The sequence below is a fragment of the Sminthopsis crassicaudata genome, chromosome X, assembly GCF_048593235.1.
Source record: "Sminthopsis crassicaudata isolate SCR6 chromosome X, ASM4859323v1, whole genome shotgun sequence".
NCBI lineage: Eukaryota > Metazoa > Chordata > Mammalia > Dasyuromorphia > Dasyuridae > Sminthopsis > Sminthopsis crassicaudata.
Window position 1 is genome coordinate 57,290,418 of NC_133623.1, and position 12,108 is coordinate 57,302,525.

A 12,108-nucleotide genomic window follows, 5' to 3' on the forward strand; every position below is an offset into this window, starting at 1 on the left:
CAGTCTTATACATGTTAAGTATGTTATAGTATATCCTAGATACAATATATGTGTGCAGAATTGAACAGGTTTTGTTTGTTTTTTGTTGCTGTTGTTTTTGTTGTTGTTGCACAGGAAGAATTGGATTCAGAAGGTAAAAATAACCTGGGAAGAAAAACAAAAATGCAAGTAAGTCCACATTTATTTCCCAGTGTTCCTTCTCCGGGTGTGGCTGATTCTGTCCATCATTTATCAATTGGAACTGAATTAGATCTTCTCTTTGTTGAAGACATCCACTTCCATCAGAATATGTCCTCATACAGTATTGTTGTTGAAGTGTATAATGATCTGATTCTTCTTATTTCACTCAGCATCAGTTCATATATGTCTCTCCAAGTCTCTCTGTATTCATCCTGCTGGTCATTTCTTACAGAACAATAACATTCCATAACATTTATATAACACAATTTACCCAACCATTCTCCAATTGATGAGCATTCATTCATTTTCCAGTTTCTAGCCACTACAAAAAGGGCTGCCACAAACATTTTGGCACATACAGGTCCCTTTTCCTTCTTTAAGTAAGCCCAATAGTAGCACTGCTGGATCAAAGGGTATGCACAGTTGATAACTTTGGGGGCATAATTCTAGATTGTTCTCCAGAATGGTTGGATCCATTCACAACTCCACCAACAATGCATCAGTGTCAGTTTTCCCCTCCAACATTCATCATTATTTGTTCCTGTCATCTTGGCCAATCTGACAGGTGTGTAGTGGTATCTCAGAGTTGTCTTAATTTGCATTTCTCTGGTCAATAGTGATTTGGAACACTCTTTCAAATAAGCAGAAATAGTTTCAATTTCATCATCTGTAAATCGTCTGTTCATATCCTTTGACCACTTCACTTATCAATTGGAGAATGGCTTGATTTCTTATAAATTATAGAGTCATTTCTCTGTGTGTTTAGGAAATGAGGCCTTTATCAGAACCTTAGTTTTCCTAATTTGTTGCTTCCCTTCTAATCTTGTTTGCATTAGTTTTGTTTGTACAAAGGCTTTTTAAATTTGATGTAATTAATTTTTTCTATTTTGTGATCAATAATGATTTCTAGTTCTTCTTTGGTCACAAATTCCTTCCTTCTCCACAAGTCTGAGAGGTAAACTATCCTATGTTTTTCTAATTTATTTATGATCTCGTTCTTTATGCCTAAATCATGGGCCCATTTTGATCTTATCTTGATATATGGTGTTAAGTGTGGGTCCATGCCTAATTTCTGCCATACTAATTTCCAGTTTTCCCAGCAGTTTTTGTCAAATAATGAATTCTTATGCCAAAAGTTGGGATCTTTGGGTTTGCCAAACACTAGATTGCTATAGTTATTGACTATTTTGTCTTGTGGACCTGATCAACTAATCTATTTCTTAGCCAATACCAAATGGATTTGGTGACTGGTGCTTTATAATATAGCTTTAGATCTGGTACAGCTAGGGTCTTTTCATTTGATTTTTTTTTTCATTAATTCCCTTGAAATTCTCGACCTTTTGTTCTTCCATATAAATTTTGTTGTCATTCTTTCTAGGTCATTAAAATAGTTTCTTGGGAGTCTGATTGGTATAGCACTAAATAGATTAGTTTACGAAGTACTGACATCTTTATTATATTCGCTTGGCCTATCCAAGAGCACTTAATATTTTTCCAATTATTTAAATCTGACTTTATTTGTGTGGAAAGTGTTTTGTAATTTTGCTCATATAATTCCTGACTTTCCTTTGGTAGATATATTCCCAAATATTTTATGCTATCAACAGTTATTTTGAATGGAATTTCTCTTTGTATCTCTTGCTGTTGGATTTTGTTGGTGATATATAAAAATGCTGAGGATTTATGTGGATTTATTTTGTATCCTGCAACTTTGCTAAAGTTGTAAATTATTTCGAATAGCTTTTTAGTAGAATCTCTGGGGTTCTCTAAGTATACCATCATATCATCTGCAGAGAGTGGTAATTTGGTTCCTCAGTACCTACTCTAATTCCTTTAATCTCTTTCTTGACTCTTATTGCTGAGGCTAGCATTTCTAATACAATATTGAATAGTAATGGTGATAGTGGGCAACGTTGTTTCACTCCTGATTACTGAGAAAGGTTCCAGTTTATCCCCATTATATATGATGCTTACTGATGGTCTTAAATATATGCTCCTATTAAAAAAAAAAAGTCCATTTATTCCTATCCTCTCAAGTGTTTTTATTAGGAATGGATGTTGGATTTTGTCAAATGCTTTTTCTGCATCTATTGAGATGATCATATGTTTTTTCTTAATTTGGTTATTAATATAGTGAATTATGCTAATAGATTTCCTAATATTGAACCAGCCCTGAATTCCTAGTATAAATCCTACTTGGTCATAGTGTATTATCCTGGGAATTATTTTCTGTAATCTTTTTCCTAATATTTTATTTAAGATTTTAGCAGCAATATTCATTAGGAAGATTGGTCTATAATTTTCTTTCTCTGTTTTCAGCCTACCTGGTTTAGGTGTTAGTACCATATCTGTGTTATAAAAGGAATTTGGCAGAGCTCCTTCGATCCCTATTTTTTTCCAATAGTTTCTATAGCATTGGAGTTAATTGTTCTTTAAATGTTTGGTAAAATTCACATGTAAATATATCTGGTTATGGGGATTTTTTCTTAGGGAGTTTGTTAATAGCTTGTTCTATTTCTTTTTCTAAGATGGGACTCTTTAACCAATTTACTTCTTCCTCTTAATCTGGGCAAGCTATATTTTTGAAGGTATTCTTCCATTTCATTTAAGTTATCAAATTTATTGCCAAAAAGTTGGGCAAAGTAACGCCTAATTATTGCTCTAATGTCCTCTTCATTAGTGGCAAGTTCTCCCTTTTCATTTTTAAGACTAACAATTTGATTTTCCTCTTTCCTTTTTTAAATCAGATTTAAATCAGATTTGCCTTTTTTTTTTCATAGAACCAACTCTTAGTTATATTAATTCAATAGTTTTTTTTTTTAACTTTCCATTTTATTAATCTCTTCTTTTATTTTTTTATTATATATATATATATATTTTATAATATTATCCCTTGTATTCATTTTTCCAAATTACAAAAATATGGAACGCTTCGCAAATTTGCGTGTCATCCTTGCGCAGGAGCCATGCTAATCTTCTCTGTATCGTTCCAATTTTAGTATATGTGCTGCCGAAGCGAGCACCTCTTCTTTTATTTTTAGAATTTCAAGTTTAGAGTTTGACTGGAGACTTTTAATTTGTTCCTTTTCTAGTATTTTTAGTTGCAAGCCCAATTCATTGACCTTCTCTTTCTCTATTTTATGCAAGTAGGTCTCTAGAGATATAAAATTTCCCCTTACCACGATGGTTGCATCCCACACATTTTGATATGCCATTTCATTATTGTCATTCTCTTGGGTAAAGTTATTATGTCTATGATTTGCTGTTTCATCCAATCGTTCTTTAGTATGAGATTATTTAGTTTCCAATTATTTTTTCAGTCTATTTTCCCCTGGCTTTTTACTGAATGCCATTTTCATTGCATTGTGATCTGAAAAGGATACATTTACTCTTTCTGCCTTACTGCATTTGATTTTGAGGTTTTTATGTCCTAATATATGGTCAATTTTTGTATAGATTCCATGAACTGCTGAGAAGAAAATGTACTTTTTTCTGAGTCCATTTAGTTTTCTCCAAAGATCTATCATATCTAACTTTTCTAGTATCTAGTTACCTCTTTGACTTCTTTCTTATTTACTTTGTGGTTTGATATATCTAATTCTGAGAGTGCAAGGTTGAGCACTCCCACTATTATAATTTTGCTATCTATTTCTTCTTGTAGTTCTCTTAATTTCTCTTTTAAGAATTTAGATGCTTGGTGCATATATGTTTAATATTGATATTGCTTCATTATCTGCTACCCTTTAGCAAGATATAGTGCCCTTCCTTATCTCTTTTAATTAGGTCAATTTTTGTTTTTGCTTGATCAGAGATGAGGATGGCTATGCATGCTTTTTTAGCTTCACCTGAAGAATAGTAGATTCTGCCCCAATCTTTTTGCTTTTACTCTGTATATATCAGGTATGCTTCCTGTAAACAACATATTGTAGGATTCTGGCTTTTAATCCAGTCTGCTAACCGAAGCTTCCTCTTTATTGGGGAGTTTACCCCATTCACATTTATAGTTAAATTACCAATTCTGTATTACTTGCCATCTTGTTAACTCCTACTTATGCTTTTCTCCTTTCCTTCTCCCTTCCCCTCTTCCCAGTATTAAACTTGTGAGCACCACTTGCTTTTCACATGCCTCCCTTTTTAATATCCCCACCTTAGAGTTCTTCCCACTATCTTACCCCTTTTTCTCACAATTTCTGTATTCCCTTCTGCTTAGCTTACTTCTTTCCTTTTCACTTTTCCCCTTCCACTATTCAATGAGGTGGAAGGAGTTTCACCATAAATCGAATATGTCTAATATTTTTCTCTTTAAGCCAATTCTGATGAGAGTATGATACACACTGTGTTCATCCCCTTCCATTCTTCTCTCAGATATAATAGGTTTCCTTTGCCTCTTCATGAGATGTAGTACCTCTATTTTACCCTTTTTCTGGTACAATTTCCTTTCCATCTCTAATTTCTAGAACACATTATACATGTGTTATTTATAGATCTTTGTAACAGAAATATAGTTCCCAAGATTTCTTTTTAGATAGATATCTCTTGAGTTCTGTATTTGGAGATCAAACTTTTTGTTTAGTTCCATTTTTTTCATCAGAAGTAGATGAAATTCATTTATTTCGTTGAATGTCCATCTTCTTCCCTGGGGGAAAAAATCCTCATTTTGTCTGGGTAAGTTATTTTTGACTGCACCCAAGTTCTTTAGCTTTTCAGAATATCAGATTCCAGGCCTTTCAATCCTTTAATGTGTATGCTGCTAGATCCTGGGTAATCCATATTGTGGTTCCTCTATATTTGAATTGATTTTTTTCTAGCAAGTTGTAAATATTTTTCATTGGTTTGATAGTTCTGGAATTTAGAAACTATGTTTCTTGGGAGTTTTGATTTTAGGGTCCCTTTCAGTAGGTGATGGATGAATTCTTTCAATGTCTATTTTCCTCTGTTTCTATAAGATCTGGGCAGTTCTCTTTGATCATTTCCTGGAAAATAATGTTCAGGCTCTCTTTTTCATCATATTTTTTAGAAAGTCCACTAATTTTCAGATTATCTCTCCTAGATCTATTTTCCAGGTCTGTTGTTTTCCCAAGAAGTTAATTGACATTTTTTTCCATTGTTTCATTTTTTTTTTTTTTTTTTTTGGTTTTACTTGATAGATTCTTGGTGTCTCCTCAAGTCATTCAATTCTATTTGTTCAATTCTAATTTTCAATTAATTATTTTCTTCACTCACTTTTTAAATATCTTTTTTCTAATTATCCAATTGAGTTTTTAAGTGAGTTGTTTTGTTCTATGAAATTTTTTTTTCCATTTCTCCAATTGTATTTTTTAAGAGAGCTATTTTCTTTTTCCAATTCACTGATTCTGTTTTTCAAGGATTTGATTTCTTTATCCACTCTATCTTTAAATGAGTGGGATAACTTATCCAGACTCTCTTGCCAAGCTTCCCTTTCCTTTTCCCATTTTTCTTCTCTCTTTCTTGTGAGAGCCTTTTAAATTTCTTCTATGAGAGTCTTGTGTGTTGAGGACTATATCATATCCCCTTCTGGGGATTCATCTGGAGACAGTCTATTTTTAGACTCCTTAGGGTTTAAAGTCTGCTCTCTATCCATACAGAAGCTCTCAATGGTTAGAGTCCATTTTAATTTTTTGCTCATTTTTTCAGAGAAGAATCAAAGAAAACAAACTAGCAAAAAAATAATGCAGTCTGCTTTTTTTTTTGGGGGGGGGGGCTGGATGGTATTACCAAGCTTCCTCTAGAGACTGTGGGGGGGAGGGGGAGAGAAGCAGTGAGGCACTAGCAGGACAGCAATGGCTATGCTGTGTCTGCATTCTGAGACTCTGAGATTCTGAGAGCGTGCTGAGACAATCCGGATGGGTGTGGCCAGGTCCCCAGAGACCCTAGCTTTTCAGTTTGGGGTTATAGTCTTTACTTCCTGTTTGCAGCCTCTCTGCCACACTCTCCATGCCTGCTCTCAGCCTGAGCCTGATCTGGCCGCCCCAGCCCATGAGCAAAAACAGACCTTTTCTGGTGAATTTCGAGGATATCTTCTATTGATAATTATTTGTGGGTTTTTTTCCAGTCAAGCACTAATTCTGAGGCAAAGATGGAGATTAAGTAGGTGTGTGTTGTCCTCTCTGCCATCTTGGCTGGAAGTCCCTGTAACCTATTTACTTTTTTTGGGATAATTCCTTTCCATGAGAGAAAAAACAAAGGAGAGGAAGAGACAGGGAAGTACAGAGACTGATGGATTTTTCTCAAAATGCCTAAAAGAGTGGGAATGCTTAGTTTTCTGTTCACTTTGCCTTAGATACTTCTGCCCCACCCCGTATCTCATCAGTTCAGATTGAATTGGAAGTCCTTAAGCAGTCCTTTTTTGTTTTTACTATGCTTTAGCTTTCAAACCCCTTATTCTGTGGAATTGTCCTGGCAGACTTAGTTTTTAGGGACTATTTTTTTTTTTTTTTTTTTTTTTAGAAATAACCAGAAATCATACACCTTGGGGCTTGGCATTCTCCAGCTCTGTAACCCCAGTTTCTTAATTGATATCTCAGCATTCTCAAAGGATGTTTCAAGCCCCTAAAGTTCGGGATTTGCCTGCCTTGATGGTCTAACTGTGCATGTTTTGATAGCTCTGCTCAGAAATCTGTATTCTAGTGGCAGCCCTGTCTGTCCCTCTGGGTGGGGACAGGTGGAGCTACTCACTCTTCTCTCCTGGAGTGGGGTGCTCCTCTGAATGGGCAGCATGATTGTCTCGAGCCCTGATACGCCCTATATGCAGAAGCTGAGTTAAGTGCACAAATGACTGAAGACCACCTAACATAGTGATTCTCGGGCTGAGATGAGGGCCTTTGTACTGCTGATAATTCTGGGGTTGTCAGGAAGAGACTTGCCCTTGCCATAAGTCCTTGCATTTTCTAGTTTCATTTTGATTTATTTGCTTCACATTGGGTTGGCCAAAATTATGGTATTGAGACCTCCCAGGTATCAAGGGGAATTAATTCAATAATTTGAATATTCAGAAGGAGAGTGTGTAATGTTGTGCCTCAGTTTCCCTAGATTGTCATCTTTGTTAATTTATCTTTGTATTTTTATGTCTGCCAAATGCCAATATGTTCTGTGATAACTGTTTCTAAGCTAGTTGGTGGAAGCAATTTTTATGGTATGAACTTATTGCAATCAGTGGTATTATCCTGTTGCCACTATGTCTACCTTGAATAATTATATTAGTAACTAGAATAGTTCAACGATCCCTATCGAAATATTGCATACATGCTATTAAAATGATGATCCTTCAGAGAAAAGGCTGGAATGTATTAGAGAGAGATGATCTTGATGGTGAACTTGATAAGCAACGTACAGATATATTAACTGATTTTGAGCAGTGTGGAAGTTCTTCATAGAAATATGATAAAAATCATTTATGCATTACAAGGGGGGAGTTGTGTGGAATAGAGAGAGATAAAGTGAAGAACTTCCAGAAATGTAGGAATTATTTTTCTGTATTTTATTTTCATTATTTCTGTTGTTTCCCCTATGACCTGTATAACATGTGCAGGCCCATATTTACTTGAGCTTTGGCAAGCTATAACCATATTTACCTAACCTGAGCTGATGACATTTATTAGTATTTGACATTTATCGATATTTAGTCTCTTAGTTGGACCACTCTCTGCTTGATTAAGCCTGAAGGCCTGATTTTCTGTCTCCTAGAAATCAGGTGATTTTGGGGAAACAGAAACCTTCCATTGCAATCTCTCCAAATAGCCAACAACCAATTAGATGTCTCCTCTTCCCCTTCTCAATGCTCTCTTCCTTGTGATGTAATCTCTTGTATAAAAGCTGTGTATCTTTACTACTTCTTTAGCCCTCCTACCATGAGCTTTCTCTTATCTCGTAATGGGATGGCTCATCCTCTGGAGGTTTTCAATAAACAACTTTTCTGCTTTTTACTGAGTGATCTCTGAGTAGTCATTTTGGGCAAGGGTCTTCTACATCCCTCACACCTTCACAGGTTAATTGTACATTGTTTTAAAGTTCAATTGTTCTTGTGCAGCAAAATAACTATGGATATGTATACATATATTGTATTTAACATATACGTTAACATATTTAACCTGTATTAGTCTACCTGCCATCTAGGGGAGGGGTGGGGGGGAAGGAGGGGAAAAGTTGGAACAAAAGGTTTTGCAAGGTTCAATGCTGAAAAATTAGCTGTGCATATATCTTGCAAATAAAAAGCTATTAAAAAAAAAACTATGAGCCCACCGCCATGATTTGTATTCAGCATTTGAGAGCGTCACTGACCCATTTTAGTGGGAATATGCTAATATCATTAATAAAACAATTACCCAGAAATCATGTCTCTTTTAAACATCACACTGACCTCGATCAGAAAGACCTGGCTTCACGTCTTTATTAGACGCTGAGCAAATAATCATCTCATTTCTCAGACTAAATGATTCTGTTCTAACAGTCTGAGTTGTTGAGAAAAGGCAGGTCTGCACTGGAGGCAGAGGTGAGGATCCCAGCTAGGAGCTTCCAAAACCTTCAGCATTAGCTCCACAATTGCTACTCCCGGGAGAGACCAGAGAAATTAAGGAAGACTTAAGGCTGTTAAGTCCCTATTTTATTCATGGCTTCCTGGGTGATCTGTACCTAGAGTAAACTGGGGAAGAAGTTGGGCAAATGGAAGTCAGTCTCACTGTCCCAGAAATCCTTCCTAGAAGTATTTATTTTATTTATTAAATATCTCCTATGTACCAGACACTAAACTAAACGCTGGGAATACAAAGAAAAACAAAGTATAATCCCCAAGTTAATGGGGAAGATGATAAATATAGAGAATAAAGAAGAAACAGTAGAGGGGAGGCAGGTGAATGAGGAAGGGGTGGGGAAGACTTCCTGTAGGAAATTGCAACTTAAAGGGAACCAGGGAGGTCAGGTTGGGGGAGAATGCCAGAGGATGCCCAAAGCCTAGAGATGGAATAGCCAGCAGGCTGGGGTCCCATAAAGGGGAGCGAGGAGAAGACTCAGAACAGCATTTTTGTACTTGAGTTTGAAGACCATAGGGAGCCACTGGAGGGTTACTAATGGGGGTAGCATGCCCTTCAGGAAAATCCCTGTAGTGGCTGAATGGGAATGAGGCGAGAGTCCCACAGAGCTCCCAGCAGCTGTTGTAGTGACCCAGGGTGAGGGAATGAGGATCTTGATTACTGTGTCAGCAGGGAGGAGGAGGCCAGTTCAAGAGATGCAACGGGCTGCGACATGTGATTGGATCTGGGGGCATGAGAGTCCATTCTGGACTCCTCCCTGGCACGGTGAACCTGAGGAACCGTGGGTGTGATTCAGTGGGAAAGGCCGTGGGTTCTTTTTTGGATGTATTGAGTTTAAGATGTCTATGGGACATTCAGTTTGAAGCATCTGAGAAGCAGCTGGAGATGCTGTGGATAGAGAGCTGAAGGATCAGGAAGACTAGCGTTTGATTGTGACCTTGGGTAAGCCGCAATCTTTGTCAGCCTCAGTTTCCTCAGCTATAAAATGGGGGAAATAATAGCACACACCCTCCTCAGATTGTGAGGATCACACGAGATAACATTTGTAAAGAGCTTGGCACATAGTGTTATGTTTGTTATTCAGTCGTGTCCAACTCTTTGTGACGCCATTTGGGATTTTCTTGGCAAAGGTACTAGTGTGGTTTGCCATTTCCTTCTCCAGCTCATTTTACAGATGAGGAAACTGAGGCAAATTAGGTTATGTGACTTGTTCGGGGCTACACAGTTAGTGAGGGGCTGAGGCCAGATTTGAACTCAGGAAGATGAGTCATCCTATACCCTATCAAGCCACCTAGTTGCACACAGTAGGCTTTTAATAAATGCTTCTTCCCTTCCTTCCTTCCCAGTTCTGAGGCAGGCAGCAACCAATAATTCTTCCTCTTAAGTTTTCCCTCCTTCCACCAATGCATCCTTCCTGTGCTGCCAGGCTGGCTCTCTTCATACACAGATGGCACATCCTTCTCAAAGACTCACCCTATTCTCCCTGTTGAACTCGTCTCCCTGGCATTCAAGGCCCCCCACAATGCACCACGGTTACCACTTCCCATCCCCATCCTTTCTATGCCGGCCGAACCGCATGAGGCTGGGCTGGGGAGAAAAGGCGTTCCACAGAGTAGGGAAGAGGGAGGAGATAGACCCCAGCCTGGCTCCCCCTAAATTTAGAATGTCCTTAACCCTCAGAACTCCTAGAACACTCTCTCCTCACCTCAGCCACTTGCCTTCCCCACTTCCTTTAGGTCTCAACTCAAAGCTCCCCTTCTGCGAGCTGTCCCCCAATTCCCCAAAAGCCTCTCCTTCCCATATACCTCCTCTCTATCTTGTCAATACCTTGAGCTGCATCTGGTTGTTTGCATACTGTCTCCCCCATTGGAATGGAGTGGGGGGCGCTGCATATTGCCTCATGGTTAGGTCCTTGTCTGGCACAGTAGGTGCTTAATCGATGCTTTTGGATTGATTAGGCCTTGGTTTTTCCATCTGTAAAAGGAAGGAGTGACCTTGGGTTTTTTGTTTGTTTGTTTGTTTGTTTTTTGTTCTGATTTTTTCTTCCCCAACATGACTCATATGGAAATGAGTTAAAAATGATTGCACATTTACAACCTACATCAGATTACTTGCTGTCTTGGGGGAGGATGAAGGTAAGGGAGGAAGAAAAAAAAAAAGAGCTCAAAATCTTACAAAAATGATTGTTGGAAACTACCTTTTATGTACAATGAGAAAAATAAAATACCATTAAAATTAAAAAAAGAAATTGACCAAGTTAAAAAAAAAAAAAAAAAAAAAAGGAAGGGCCAATCCCTAAATGCTCTTCTAGCTTTGCATCCTCTTAGCTAGACCGTTAGCCCTGACCTCACTCCCTAACATTACAAGTCTCGAGGCTCCCCCGCCAATCCGGGATCAACGGACCCCTGCGGCAAATCAGGCGCCTGCCCCCACAGAGAGGACTACATTTCCCAGAAGGCAATTGGAGGAGAGGGAGGAGGGGGAGCAGAAGAAGGGGAGGAGGGGGAGCAGAAGAAGGGGAGGAGGGGGAGCAGGGAAAGAGGAAGCCGTGGCTCAGCTGAGACTGCTTCTCTCCCCCAGTCTCTTCCCGTTCTGCCCCCGGGCAGCTCCCCATATAACTGTCACTGGGGAGAAGGGAGCAAAGCAGCCCTTGAGCTTCCGGCCCGGAGGACGGGGCGCGGAGGACAGGGGGCTCCCAGGCTCACTGAGGCATCCCCGGCTTTCCTTTCCCGAGGCACCGGGCACCGGGATGCTGAGGGAGGGGCGGGGGCGTCAGCTCCGCCGGGAAACCCTGGCCCATCGCGCTCCCTCCCCTCCTTCTCTCCCTGGGCCTGTTTCCTTTCCTGACTAGGGATCCAAAGACTCCCTAGTGTGAGCCCACGCGTGCCCTGAGTCAGCCCAGGGACTCCTGCGCTTGGAGTCAGGAAGACCTGGATTCAAATCCCCCCTGAGACGCTCCTTGGGTCCTCGGGCCAGTCACTTACCGTCTCCGAGCCTGTGCTCATCTATCTGGAAAATGAGAGGGGGGCTCCGGGGCCTCCAAAGTCCCTTCCAGCTCTAATCTAGGATCCAACGATTCCTTCTCCCCTCCCCCCCCCACCCGCCACTGCAGTTTCCCCACCCCCCGAGCCGAAAACGCTTCTAAGGCTCCCCCAAGGAGGAAGGTCACTGCTCCCCCTCCCCCACACCTCGCCATTCTTCGGCCTCAGTTTCCCCACCCTTGAAAGAGACGGCGCCTTTCGGGTTGCCCAGGGCTCAGATCTCCGAAGCCCCCTCCTCCCTCGTTTTACCCACTGCCGAAAGGAAAGGTCGGCTCCAGGGGGGGCGGATCTCGGAAGTCCCGGCCCTGTCCTTCGTGGGGGAGGGGACAGGGAGAGGAGGG

General features: G+C 39.8%; 1 long non-coding RNA gene and 1 other non-coding gene across 2 annotated transcripts; both read right to left on the reverse strand.

Annotated features, from left to right (window-relative positions):
* Window positions 1–3,096: 3,096 nt before the first annotated feature.
* On the reverse strand, window positions 3,097–3,203 carry LOC141549276 (U6 spliceosomal RNA). Its single transcript, XR_012484310.1, has one exon. It is a non-coding gene; the product is annotated as a U6 spliceosomal RNA (small nuclear RNA).
* A 4,767-nt stretch (window positions 3,204–7,970) lies between these two features.
* On the reverse strand, window positions 7,971–11,807 carry LOC141548450 (uncharacterized). Its single transcript, XR_012483953.1, has 3 exons — window positions 11,711–11,807; window positions 10,554–10,700; window positions 7,971–8,839 (listed from the first exon to the last, which is right to left on the reverse strand). It is a non-coding gene; the product is annotated as an uncharacterized LOC141548450 (long non-coding RNA).
* Between the last annotated feature and the right edge of the window lie 301 nt (window positions 11,808–12,108).